The sequence below is a fragment of the Tachypleus tridentatus genome, chromosome 12 (genome assembly GCF_004210375.1).
Source record: "Tachypleus tridentatus isolate NWPU-2018 chromosome 12, ASM421037v1, whole genome shotgun sequence".
Lineage (NCBI taxonomy): Eukaryota > Metazoa > Arthropoda > Merostomata > Xiphosura > Limulidae > Tachypleus > Tachypleus tridentatus.
This window is the reverse complement of record NC_134836.1, coordinates 17,356,642-17,371,681: the sequence shown is the minus strand read 5'-3', so window position 1 is coordinate 17,371,681 and position 15,040 is coordinate 17,356,642. Positions and strand designations below refer to the sequence as shown.

Here is a 15,040-nt window from a genome sequence, read left to right as displayed (position 1 = left end):
TGGAAATGTTCGGTGAAATGTCACAGAAAAAACGTGTCCTTAATACGTAAACCATGAATTACTCAACCAATAGAATCTAGAACATGAAGTGTTTGTTACGAATGTTCACAGCTATTATATAACAATAGAACAAATAGTTTTATATATTGGACTATAAAACAGAATGCACACGCTGTGTTTTAGTTACATTTTTTATCATTCTACTTTCAAAAGAACAAAATACTATTTTCATATATTTAATATTATTGTCAACTATTTTTATAGCTTTTTTAATTAAATTTATAGTTGTAAAAGAACATTCTGTTGTGATGTATATACAAATTAAAGTAGTCTGTACATTAATTAGAATCATGCATGTAATTAAATATCTTACCACTGACTAGAAAGTCAACAATTCTTGAACCGACAAGAGCCGTATTATCTTCAGCAACAACATAAATAAAACCTGCATTAGCTGTTGGCACTTTCACTTTCTGTTGCCTTAACTCGCCAGGTGGTTCTACAGTATAACTGCTTCTACCTGACCTAGTTTGCAATTTGTATCAACATCATTTTTTGGCTAGTTAGCCCTGCACGCTTTTAAAGTACTAGCTAGAGAGTAAAACACGATATAATAATACATTAATAGTCTTGTTTTTCACGGTGACTACAGTCTGTTGGAAACTCCTCTCTTATGTTTTACTCTCGAGCTATGAAACAACAACTAACAAACCACGGACTGCAAGGTAGAGGTGGGTCAAACGGGACCACGTTTTCAATGGAGTATTCACGACATAACATAGTAAAGTTTTTATCATAATGAAACATCTAGGTCACAAAGAAAATACCAAAAAAGCTGTAATGGAATACATTCCCTTTTAGATTACTCTTATTATAAACACCAGTGTTATATACTTTTACATTTCATAAAGTGTCGGAAATTACTCTTGTTGGTCCCTATATTCCACTTTAAGAAAGGATACGTTGTTTTTCAAAGAAATTTCTTAGAGTTTATAAATTAAGTTTGACTTAGTAATTCTGATATTATGAACACTTCTAATTAGTTTCAAAATATTTATAACTTCTACACTTTGTGAGCGAATTTGCGACAGTTATTACACATATGTTAGCTTGACAGAATTATGAACTTTTATATACAGTATAAAAGTGAAAGAATTTCCTTGAACGAATTACAACATGAAGATTTTGTTCCATTAAAAATTGCCTACAGCTAAGTCTATGGTGTTATATTAAAAACTATGTTGAGTTTTGAGCTACTTGCTATCCGAAGGAAGTGAATCACGTACTGTGCTCCTATCTTTTAGTGCGCACTTAGCCTGTATTCCAAATGTCTATGAGTTCTGACGAATCACTACATGTAAGTTTTCCTATATAATTTTATTTTAAAGGGTCCTTATGTGGCTAATTCATCAACTTAAGCATATGAGTATATTCTAAACTATATCTATTGTAAGTAAAAAAGTAAAACGCGTTAACGAACCAATATATACGTGCTGTGGTTGGGCGTTACACTGTAGGTGCAGTAGCCTCAAGTTAAACTGATTTCCTCAAAGAGTATTGAGTGAGTTTGCCTAATGATGGTAGTATTGGCAGGATTCGTTACGAAGTGTTTGTTTAGTGCAAAGTTACGTATTGTTGTATTCTGTCATTAAGTTGGAACGAACTCTGTTTTTAGCGAAGTTGGTAAAATAATCGCGAACTCATGGAGAAGGGGTCAAAGTACGTGGTAATACTTCAGCTAACTAAACTAACTTGGCTTAAGCAAAAAGGATACTGTTCATTACTGAGTTATTTTATTGAGTTAAAGGCAAAATAAACATTTGTTTATTTTACTTTTTGTATGTTCGTTTGCTAAATTCTTAAACTGATATCTGTTTGTTTTTTCTCAAAATTTCTTTATTGAATTCACTTAAGATGAGTAACAAAAGTGTTTACTCTACGAAGGTATATCACAGTATGTTCAAATAAAAGGTTTTTTCTCAAGGGAAACTTCGGATTTACTCACAGTAACTAGCGTTATCCATTGAATTGGTTATTCTCAATAAAAAATAGGCCGAGGCCGTAACTTCGAGATATAACACGAACGATCATTGGAGGATAAGAGCTATAGATTCATGAACAACATGTAGGATTATAGCCATACATTTATGAGCAGAACATATTATCTTTATATGGTGAGAAGGAAATTTTAAAAAGGCATGTAGAACAACATAAACTTAACGACTGCGTTGACAACTTGTTAAATAAAAACCACATCGACTTACAGTACACGAAAAACATTGAAATATCCTCCAAATAAAATAGCAGAAAACACATGTTATGCCCAATTACCAAGTAGGTGCCACTTTTCATAATTTCAAGCTTAATAAAGAGAACAACCAGTTGAAAAACTGTTGCCATCCAACTATTATGAAATATGAAGAGTTCAGGTTCTTAAGTAGCGTAGATAGAGTTAAAATGTTCAGATAAGTAATCAAACATTAATTTTACTGAGAACAACTGAGGCAATCATGAGATACACAAATACTATTTTCTTGGGAAGTTTTATTCTAACATTTTCTGTTAACAGCCAGACCGTTAAATAAATACGAAAATATCATAAGCTTAATTTTATTTTTAGTTAGTTAATTAAGTTTTTTTTCAGAGCATAGCTACATTGGTCACTTTGCTGTGATTACTGTTGAGAATCAACCCCGGACTTCAGTGTTTTAAGTCCATAAACTTACCTCTGTCATACAAGGGACACCTTAATCAGTGATGTCGAGAAAACCCACTTGTAGAGAAAAATATATAACGGCTCGTTTGGGTTGAGAAAACTTTTTACGTGGAGGAGGGAACAACGTTTCGACTTTCTTCGGTCATCGTCAAGTTCAAAATACTACTAAAAATGAAAAAAAGGCCAACACAATTTCACAAACACTTTATTCCTACCTACGTAAAACCGACTCACACACACCACAAATTACGTCATTCCCAAACCTCATAAACCAGATTGTCCATTACGACCAATAATGTCAACATATGAATCGTTTAATTACAATATCGGTAAATACACAGCATGGGCATTCTCCAAATATGTAACATCAGCCAGCTCATTCATTAAAGGCTCTTTTAATTTCAAGTCTAATCTTAATCAACTTAATCATAAAGCCTTAATGGCCAGTTTCGGTGTTATATCCCTCTTTACAGTGGCCCGGCATGGCCAAGCATGTTAAGGCGTGCGACTCGTAATCTGAGGGTTGCGGGTTTGCATCGCGGTCGCGCCAAACATGCTCGCCCTTTCAGCCGTGGGGGCGTTATAATGTGACGGTCAATCCAACTATTCGTTGGTAAAAGAGTAGCCCAAGAGTTGGCGGTGGGTGGTGATGACTAGCTGCCTTCCCTCTAGTCTTACACTGCTAAAATAGGGACGGCTAGCACAGATAGCCCTCAAGTAGCTTTGTGCGAAATTCAAAAAACAAACAAACAAACAAACAAACCCTCTTTACAGAAGTTCCAACCGCTGAAGCCTGCAAGATAGCTTTAGAACTCTATATCCGAGACCCTAACACAACTATAGACATTCCCAGCAACCAATTAGCAACTCTCATAGAATTCACTACGATAAAGACAAACTTCATGTTCAACACCCACAGCTATACAAACAAATGGCCTGAGCATGGGCAACCCAGTATCACCAGTTCTAGCCAATATTTTTATGACACAAGTTGAAACACAAGCAATTAACACAGCATTACATCCACCACTATACTGGTACAGATATGTAGATGACATGGTTGCGGGATTCAGATCTACAGAACACATACATAATTTTTTCAATCACATTAACGCTATACATCCCAACATCAACTCCACATGTGAACAAGAAAAAAGCAATCAAATATCATTTCTTAACCTCAAAATTACAAGAACCGATACACAATTTAAAACAGAAATCCACCGAAAAATCACCCATACTGGACTATACATTCCTTGGGACTCAGCACATGAAACAAAACAAAAACTTAGCATACTAAGAAACCAAATAAACACAGCCATAAAACTATGCTCACCAGATAAAATTAAAGATGAATTAAACAAAATAACACAATACTTCATCAATATCAATAAGTTTCCTCCATAAACCGTAGAAAACATTATACGCACACACCTAGACAGAGAGCAAAATTAACCAACAAAAGTAAATAGATATCACGAATCAAAAAATCACGTGAGCCTGACGATGACCGAAGAAGGTCAAAACGTTGTTCGCTCCTCTACATAAAAAATTTTCTCAACCCAAACGAGCCGTTTTTACATATATAAGGGACACCTTAGTTTAAAAATTATTGTAAATGATTTTTTAGTTTAGTTTATTTTTTTATTATGAAAATGACAAGCCAAACAATATCTATTGAGTGAATAGTTTTCACTTGCATCCATATTTATAAAAGTTAAAAATTATTAGAAACTCAAGTTTATTTTAACATTTTACAACTACAGGTAAGCCAGTGAAAGCTGCTATCTGAAAGTATTTTACTTTCACGACCTACAGTAAAACATAAGCTTAATGCTGTTTCTACTATTTCTAAACTATTTATATTTTCTCGTTATTTTTGTAAATCAAATCAATTTCTTTTAGAATGGCTGATATGGCACAATTACAAATAAATTTTAACGGGCTGAAAAACAACCAAATATATATATTCACGACAAAAATCTGTCTATCTCTCTGTTTGTCTATTACCTAACTACTCCTAGGTCGCTCAGCCAATATAAACCAAATTTTATGGGATGATAGGTTGGAACAAGGGGCATGTTAATGAGGGCATGACCAGATGTTTAGGGAGCTCTGCTTGTAATACGAGAGTCTTGCGTTCGAATCCCTGTCACACCAAACAAGCTTGCCCTTTCAACCATGGGGGTGTTATAATGTCACAAACAATCTCACTATTCGTTGATAGAAGAGTAGCTCAAGAGTTGGCTGTAGGTGGTGATGACTAGCTACCTTCCCTATAGTCTTTAACTGTTAAATTAGGGACAGCCAGCGCAGATAGCTTTCGTTTAACTTTGCGCAAAAATTCAAAACAAACAAACTTCTTACTTTGACACGCGACCTTTCAACTTCGGTCTGTAAAACACCTCTAAGGTCAATATCCACCTAATAATTAATCACGTGAACTACTGTTTAAGAGCTGAGTATCGCTACTTTTGCCTGCTACCTCTTCCTACAAAGTCCCTGACATATGTGCATATTAAGTTCTTTAAATTTATATAAAAGTTTTGGTGAGGTAATAGTGAATACTGTAATAACATGTTACGTTATAAATAAACTGTGTGAGAGTTAGGATTTTTTTTATCATATTAGTTATCCCCATATTTTTTAAAGTTCATCCTTCTAATAATTAACAATTATTATGTGTCAAATTCATGCAATTCTATTATTTTGGGATACATTACATGTTGTTTATTTTTGATTCTTGTTTTTAAACAGTCCCAATTTTAGCAGTTAATAGCATAGGTTAATTTAAAAATGGAAAGACTTGGTTTAGCATCGGCTTAACTAACTTCATATCTGGACTTTTTTATTTCTACTAACAGTAACCCCTTGTTACCTGGTGCACAATATGTAAGAAGAGAAGGTGTTTTAATTCAGTGATTGTTAAAAAATAAATAAGGAATATTCACGCAAGATATCTAATCTTTAGAATTAATATTTTATTATTCAAAAATGATCCTATCCGGTAATTAAGCGCCAAGCCTCTATGTGCTAAAACTCGGGTTCGATACTCACTGTTTGCTAGGCAGTGATAACCCATTGTGTAGCTCTGTAGTTTACAACAAACAACAATATAATTTAAAAACGGTTTATTCATTCAAACATTACTCTACAGATTGTATTTTTTGCTTATTTGTTTGTTGAATTTAGCGCAAACCTACTCCAAGTCTAACCGGTCTCTTGGTGTTAGCTCGCATTAAGTTTACTGCAACAGTTACTAGTGGTAAGACAAGTGTTAGAACATAAAAAAATATCAGTATTTGCTTTAATTTTTACGCAAGAAAGAAGTATGGAACAATTTTATCATTCAATTCGTCATTTTTCACAGAGTAATACCAGTTTGAGAGAATTTCCCCCTTTACCAGTAGTCCTAGGCAAAGACGAGTCCATAAACAAGATATGGTCTTTGGTATAGTGGTGGTCTATAAAAAGCTTGTATCTGATTGTGGTGGTCTTTTTAGAAGATTGAGTCTCTTGTACAGTAATGGTTTGTATCTAGTTTGTATCTCATAGTGATGATCTATTACAAGGCTGGGTATCTGGTATAGTGATAGTGTGTACTTGTACCTGGTCTGTTAGGGTGACCTGAAAATTTTCGATCTACCTTTTCCAGGGTTATTGATGGGGGGTAAAATGCCTCGAAACGAAGCTAAAGTTTCAACAGTTGGCGAATTAACTTATAAATATTCTAGGCTTCACGATTCCTTCGCATCGAAATCCATTTTGGTGAGGATATTAAAAATTAGATTATCTTTAACTTGATTTTTTCAAATCAAGTTTTCTTGTTTTTACATATTTTCCCAATTTCCTCGAAAACACTAAGCATTTAAAGAGCATAATAATTTTTGAATTTAACAAAAAATAAAATTAAAACTTCAATTTTTAAAAGTGGATTTGTTCTATTAGTGGATATAATAGTTTTGCACTGGCTAAAGTACAAACACTCCTCCTTCCAAGTACGGAACCATGTCGTCAGCGCACAGATCATGTACCCTTGGCGCCATCTTTAAGTTTGGGCCACTGACCACAAGGTGGTGATCGGCCGACAGCGACGACTTTTACTTTATTATTATTATGCATCTTTATTATTTCTAAAATACCACATACCCAATTTTCTTCTTCCCGGTAATGTAAAGTAACTAATGGATCCGTAGATCAATTGTTCGACACATTTTAAATTTATAATGGAAAACATTCTTAAAACCACAGAAAAACTTAAGCGAGAAAGAAGTGACGCTCATAAAACGAAAAGCAGATGGTACTCGAGAAACATCGCAGTTGTTTTAGAATTTCTATAGATTCGAAATATCTATGTTTATTACATTATTGCAGCTGTGACAATCGTGGGTGTCAGAACAAGGTACTTCCCAGTAACACAGATGGTATGACTGCAAAATTACAACGCTAGAAACCGGATTTCGATACCCGTGGTGAGCAGAGCACATAAAGCCTATTGTATAACTTTGTGCTTAATTCCAAACAAATACACAAGCAATAAAACACACAAGACACTTAAACGCATTTGCAAAATCTGAAGTTACATTCTGACACACTAAAATGTTTGGAGAGCTTTCAAATTACATGTAAAAATTAAACATACCAAATCAAAACATTATATCCACTCAAACTGTTTTTGACACAATGTGTTTTGTATCACAAACACAAAACTATATATATAAATTATACTGAGGTAAGCTGTATTTTATAATAATGATATTCTAGATTAAAAAATTTATATTTGAGGGGCACGGTTTCGTATTCCAGTCACACCAAACATGCTCGACATTTCAGTTGTGGAAGCATTATGGTGTGAAGGTCAAGCCATTGCTAAATTAGGGACGGATAGCGCACATTGCCCTTGTGTAACTTTGCGCGAAATTAAAAAACAAACATACAATTATACTCAACGATACATATTGTATTTTAAGGGTAATATGAATTGCCACGATTCCAGTTTCTTTAGTAATTTTTTCAAGAAAATAACTACTCATTTTTTTGAGTAGTTGTAAATATGCCACTCGTCGTCTACTTTAAATACCTTTTTTTTATTAAACTGGTTAACGGTACCACTGGATTCTCATTCATAACTATAAAATTTCTTTTTCAGATTGGGAGGTTGTTTAAGATTGAGTTGAGATGTGGCGTCGGAGTTCCTTACAACCATAAACGTTCTGGTGTATAGAAGTTTAACTTCAATGGAAAATATTGAAGGGTTTTGTTCCTCGTGTGTAACAACCTAGATATACTGTACAAATATCTTCTTTAAAAACGCTTTTTATAAATCTTTAGCCAAAGGTTTATACGTGGAAAAATTACACTGTTGAATGTTTGGGACTTTGCCTGAACCAAATGTATATGTTGAAAACAAAACATGTTTCCTACGAAAGTGTGATTTACATTTGCGGCAAAATGTCATAGCATTTACACTGTAAAGACTGTTGGTATAAGGTGTGATTATACCTGTGTACAACTCATAAAACTAATAGATTTAATCAGTTAATGATAAATAACAAAACAGTTCATACCCACACAAAACGATTCATTAAGTCTATACATAAATCATAAAAGCAAAAAGTTTTATTTGTTTGTCTACACAACGAGCTATCTTTATAGTGTCTACGATGGGTATCGAAACCCTGCTTTAGCGTTATAGGTCTTCAGACTTACCGCTGAGCCAATGAAAGGGAGAAAGTAAAAAAAAAAAAAAAGACGTAGAAGTTACATTTATTTACTGATGTGTTGAGATTTTCTGAAATAAAGAGTTTATGGGGAAATGTATGTCTACAAAGTAATTAAACTCACACATATCCAGTGACACAAAATATATTATAACGTATTTATTGTTGAATTGTTGGGTTAAAACAGTACAGTTGAAATCTACCCTCAGGATATTAGAAAATAAAACTGGAACATTGTGTTTTTCCTTTCAGGTGCTGTGTATGAAGTATAGGACAAGCTGTTCTCGGTAAATGCTTGTGACCGAGTTTCTAAACTGTTAAAACTTAGACCCCTTGAAGGTAATTATAAGTGGGTGGATTTATCACCATCAATCATATTTTGAACAGTTACTATATAAATCTTAATCACAAAAAAGAATGGATTGTTTATTGTGAATGCACGCACAATAAACTCCTTCACAGCATTAATTAGACTATTTCTATGTAGTTTGAACGTGATAAAGCCAATTATCATCATGGAGTTCCTTAGACTGTTGATTGAACAATCTCCATGTGATTTGAGCCTAACAATATTTGTTACTATAACGGAGTATTTCAGAGCGTTGTTTGAATAATCGTTATGTTGTTATTATGGAGTTCCTTAGACCGTTGATTGAACAATCTTCATGTGATTTGAGCCTAACAATGTTTGTTACTATAACGGAGTCTTTCAGAGCGTTGTTTGAATAATCGTTATCTTGTTATTATGGAGTCCTTCAGAGCGTTGACTGAACAATCGCCGTGTTATTTGAGTCTGACAATGTTTGTTATTATAATATAGTCCTTCATAGCTTTGACTAGGCAATCTCCATATAGTTTGAAACCGACAATGGTAATTATTATTATGACTGCTGTGATTCTTACACTACTTAACAGAAATAAATTAGATGCCACTAATTGTGATAAAATTTAATTTTATGTCAGATTTAATAAATACAACAACAAAAACTAGTGTAGTTTATTTTAATATAAATACAGAGAAATATATTCAAACATACAGTTCCAGTAACATTAGGCTTAAAAAAGCATTTTACACGATAAATTTTCTGCAACTTATTTCATTGTTGAAAGATAAACATATTAAACATCTGAATTTATAATAAATCACTAAAACCCACCAGGAACCCATATATATAGGAAAGCTTGTGTGGTTGTTGTTTTTATAATCGAATGTTTCCCTTTTCAAACTGTGGAATATATGTATAGGTAAATAGAACATTTCACCTGTAAATGTGCTAACTAGATGTACTTCTTCAGAGTTCCAGAAAGTGTTTTGTTTCAAAAGGAAACAAGAACCAAAATTAAGAAATATTTTTATTTCTTGCTTTTGAAGTTCTCTCTCTATATGTGTGTTCTTATAGCAAAACCATGTCAGGCTATCTGTTGTGTTCACCAAGGGGAATCGAACCTTTTATATTAGTGTTGTATATCCGAAGACTTACCACTGTCCCAGCGCGAGACCTTTCAAAGTTCATATGCCATGATGTGTTGTAGCCAACAGAGTACATAATTCTCCTCATTATTCATGGCATGCGCACTTTTACTAAAGTAGTAACGTTAAGCGTCTCTTATGCGACAATATTTTAGTATCTAGTGATTGACTGACAGACAATACACTTCTTTATAGTGGTGTGGACTGTTAAAACAGGTGACCCCAGATGCTATGTGCCAGTTTTCAACAGGCGTCACAGATGCATTGATAACGGAGGTGGTGTTGGACACTGAATACTTACGTTGTTGGAGTGTTCCAGATTTAGAAAGCACTGCTTACGAAAATCAAAAATTTGTAAAAGCTGGGTCTTCGAGATACTGAGCAGTCACTACTGTATAGTGGATTTACTGTATTCTGCATGGATTATTTGATAATTATGTAGAAAATAATATTTTAAAATACTTTATAACTTGCTTTCAAAATATTTATAGCATGTATAGTGATGAAACATACTTTCAGCAATTAATCCCAAAATACATTGATTGTTTACAATAAAAAAAAACTGGTATTTTTAACACAGGTCAAATGACTAGGTTCTGATAGGGTCATTTCTCATTTCAAACTGTTAATCAGAAAAACCCCGACAAGTCAACAGCTCTTCGCCTATTCTTCATCGAATAGCGGCACTGACTGTCACAGTTATAATGCTTCCATAACTGAATGTGTGGAGCGCGTTTAATGGTCTATTGCAATTTAAAGTTGGAACCTTACATTCTGCAGCCCGGTATACTAACCACTCCTGATCCCTCGTAATTTGAGGGTCGTTGGATCGAATCCTCGTCACATCAAACATGCTCGCCCTCTCAGCCGTTGGGGCGTTAAAATGTATCGGTTACTCCAACTATTCGTTGGTAAAAGAGTAGCCCAAGAGTTGGTGGTGGGTGGTGATGACAAACTTCCTTCTCTCTTGTCTTTACTAAATTACGGACGGCTAGCGCAGAGAGCCCTCGTGTAGCTTTGCGCAAAATAAAAAAAACAAACAACAACAAAGTAACACTCCCGACCCAGTACAAAAGATGTGGTCAGTTGACAATTCAGTAGTCTGATAATAACATAATATTAGTCTAATAATAATAATGAGAATATATATATATATATACGACTTGAGTGTTTCCAGATTTCCAGTTAATTTTATCAGTAAAGTTTCGTTAAACTCTGTAACATTCCATCATGATCGTAAGTATTGCGATTTTATGTAAAACCCAAATATCTGACCAGCGACAAAGAAAAAATTTTCAAAACATAGTTTACACATCTTACTTCTTCTTTGCAGTCTTGCAACTCAAGCGTTTAAATATTTTTGATATAAATTTAATGTCCTCTCGTTTGCTCTTGTTGGGTATTGGAGGGTGTAGCTAACTTAATGATTTGCCTCCCGCTAGTACAGCGGTATGTCTTCGGATTTATAACGCTCAAATCAGGGGTTCGATTCCCCTCGTTGTGCTCAGCAGATAGCCCGATGTGGCTTTGCTATAAGAAAACACACGCACTTAATGATTTTCGTTGGTAAAGTCCAATGATGGTTTCTATGGTGATCTTCTATATCATCTTGCTTAAAGTTGTTATAGATACGTGTGTTTGTGTGCACGAGCAACGACCTGGGTGGAGTGTTCTTGGAATGTACTTGTTACCACACGTTTGGGAGTATGGGATATACAACAATGAATTACGTGTTAAATATAATGTTTCAATAGTTTTATGATCGAGTTCTAAAAAGAAAAACTAAGTAAATAAGAAAATACACTGTAGTCACTGTTTCTAGAAAATAGCAAGGACAATTAAAAGTGATGTACGATGAATATTCATTTATGTACTTATTAAATTCCGTAGCATCACAAACGGAAAACCCAGAAACAAGTAACGCACGAATACCGTTCAGTGTCCAGTTGTCCGTAGAAGTTTCCAGTTTAAAGGTCGAAACCTGACAATAACGAAAAATGTTAACGTAGTGGAAAATTCTGCTAGATCCCTTATTCATTCAATAACTACATTATAAGTTTGAAGCGATAATTATTATTATAGGCTATTTTTGGCTTGTCTGCTTAAATTAATAAAATAATGCGTAAAGCATAATTTTATGTCAGCAACAGCAACTTCGTTTCTTAATGCTACTGCACTCATATGTAATGTAAACAAATGGTGTGGGAGGAGGTAATGAGAATAATTTGCGAAAACATTTGTCTCAGTTGATGAACATTTTTCTTCGTGACAAGAAGTAAAGTAACAATGAGCGCAAAAACTTTAACAAACACATAATTTGGATGCTCTATTATGTTTAAAGGATTTCATTTCAGAAAAATGACTGAGGCCGACAAGATTTACTGTCTCCTCCAAAATTCAGTTTGTATAAAAGTTTCGTGTTAACCTAATAATTGCCCTTATTTTAAGCAACATGATGAACTATCTCAGAAATGTACTTTAAACAATATCAGTTGACGATATAGATAAATAAGGTTTAATTGTAGCACAACATTGTATAAAAAGAGTTGATTACAGTTGTAGAGTTAAAAGCATTTTTCTGTGAAATGATGTGATCGTTTGAAGAAACAGGAAAGGAAACACATTATGTCACTATGATAAAGACATAGCTTTCCTCGAAGTACTAATAGGTTGCATCTAGTTTCCAAAACTAGTAATAATTTTGATATGTGCTAAAAATTACAAGAACTGCACGTGAATTAGTGTGAAATAAGAGGAAGTATCGCTATATAAGGAAAATTCAATCGAAAAAATTAGTTTATCTGACACCACAAATATTTTCATTATTTATATTTAAAACTAACAAATATTTTAGTTTATATTTGGTATTTTAAACCTGAACGGCACCTTAAACGATACATGAACTAAATAATCTAATTACAACTGCTGATTAGAATGATGAGAACAAATTTGCAGCACTTGTCGCTCACGTGGATACTTTTAACCAAATAACGAAATTAACTTTCATAGTTATAATAACCCATAGTAGCGCAACGTATCACGGCTCGAACCTTAAATCTTCTGGTCCATGGCTCTACAAGATCACACTGGGATCTTTAGCTCGTAACCAGCAGTTAATATATAACACAAAGATAAAGAGATGCTCGAAACACAAGCAACTTGAAATCTGAATTTGCAGGAGTTACGAATATAACTGGCATAATTTTGTTGTTCATTAAGAACTAAACACAATATTTAATTCAAAACTCCATAAACGTTCATTACGTCCAAAACGTGTGGATAATACAAATAGGTTGACTTCTCAATACTAAATTATTGTTTTGTTGTCTGAGCTTCACGAAGCCAATGACAGTTAGTATTCGTTATCTACACGCTAAATAATTTTATGTTTTCATTTCAACTATAAGACCACCAGTAGCGAAAAAATGACCTAAATTTAGAAGAAAAAACGTCAAAGCCGAAAAACAGTTTGGAGGAGCCAGACGCCAGAATACCTAACCATATTCCAATAATACAATCTAGAAAAAGCTTCTTCCTTTGACTGGGCCTGGCATGGCCAGGTGGGTTAAGGCGTTTGACTGGTAAACTGAGAGTTGCGGGTTCAAATCCCAGTCACACCAAACATGCTCGCTCTTTCAGCTGTGGGGACGTTATAATGTGACGGTCAATCCCACTATTCGTTAGTAAAAGAGTAGCCCCAGAGTTGACGGTGGGTGGTGATGACTAGCTGCAATCCTTCTAGTCTTACACTGCTAAATTAGAGACGGCTAGCGCAGATAGTCCTTGTGTAGCTGTGTGCGAAATTCAAAAACAAACAAACAATCTTTTAATTGTGCTCCCCAGCATCACAGCGGCATGTCCGAGGACTTACACCACTAAAATCTGGGTTTCGATACTCGTATGGCCAGAGCACAGGTAGCCTTTCGTGTAGCTTCGTGCTTAATTCTAAACAAACAAACTTCTGACTGAAAAATAAACTAATAAGTGAAATTTGTAAATGCCTTACCAGGAATATCAACATAAAAAAAAGAAGAATGCATCACTTGTGTTGTTTGTATATACTGCTTACCTTTGAATTCATACTCGAATAAAGCAAATCATATTAACTGGAAGCGAAGAAAAAATACTGGAAGTGGAGCAATAAGAGTAGCTTGGTTTGGTTTTTGAGTTTCGAGTAAAGATACACGAGGCTATCTGCGCTAGCTGTCCTTAATTTAGCAGTGTAAGACTAGAGAGAAGGCAGCTAGTCATCACCACCCACCACCAACTCTTGAGTTACTCTTTTAAAAAGAAATAATGGGATTTACCGTAATGTATAACGCCCCCACGGCTGAAAGGGCGAACATGTTTGGTATGACGGAAATTCGAACTCGCAACCATCAGATTACGAGTAAAGCACCCTAAACACCTGGCCGTGCCGGGCCTAGAAAAAAGAGTAATAAGAGGGCCAAGTGACTCAAGAGGTCAAAACTAAACTAGATTAGAAGAAAACAAGGTTTATGATATTGATTCTGGTGAAGATGGAAACGCTGAATCCTTTAAAACCATTACCGAGCCAATTAGTTTATTTTTACGAATCAACGCCCTTTGGGACACAATATTTCAAAATTTAGCACGACGCCGAGACCCCTCTAGACCCCTCGGTTTTCGTGATCAGGGGTCTTAAAATATCTCATAGTAAATTTTATTTTCTGCTACAGGCATTGCTTACACCCCCATTTTTTCCTATGATAGCTTCAAATTATCCAAAATATAACATTGTGGTTAGGGCAGTATATTAATGCTTATTTCAACTTTGTTAAAATATTAAGATCAATATTATTTTCTAACGTTAAAATGTATAAATCTAGCATCAGCTGTCATATTCTGACCGTTTAATACTCAGAGTAATAAAAGCTATAAAACAACGAATGCTTAAAAATATTTACCAAAATTAAAAAAATCACAAATTATATGAATACTACAAGTTACAAAACAATTCAGTGCAACGAAACACGAATAAGAAGTTTGAACTCGAATAACGTTACTGACAAACTGTTTATATATTTACAAATTTTTCTGTTTGAACACAATATATTACAGCCGTAAGGTTTTACAAATGTGTGTGTGTGCGTTTTCTTATAACAAAACCAC

General features: G+C 34.3%; 1 protein-coding gene and 1 long non-coding RNA gene across 10 annotated transcripts in view; one reads left to right on the top strand and one right to left on the bottom strand.

The window, feature by feature from the left end:
- Nucleotides 1–15,040, bottom strand: part of LOC143235013 (CD151 antigen-like) — a 65,112-nt gene that overhangs the window by 31,804 nt on the left and 18,268 nt on the right. The window contains exon 2 of one of the 9 annotated variants that reach the window (XM_076472722.1): nt 2,727–2,881. The exons of 7 other annotated variants lie outside the window; for them this stretch is intronic. The gene's annotated coding sequence lies outside the window, so the exon portion shown is untranslated. Of the gene's footprint in view, nt 1–373; nt 394–2,726; nt 2,882–15,040 lie in introns of those variants that run through there. One more of the 9 variants, XM_076472723.1, reaches the window with a different exon arrangement.
- LOC143235016 (uncharacterized) lies at nt 718–14,337 on the top strand. Its single transcript, XR_013018891.1, has 3 exons — nt 718–1,357; nt 6,087–6,245; nt 8,689–14,337. It is a non-coding gene; the product is annotated as an uncharacterized LOC143235016 (long non-coding RNA).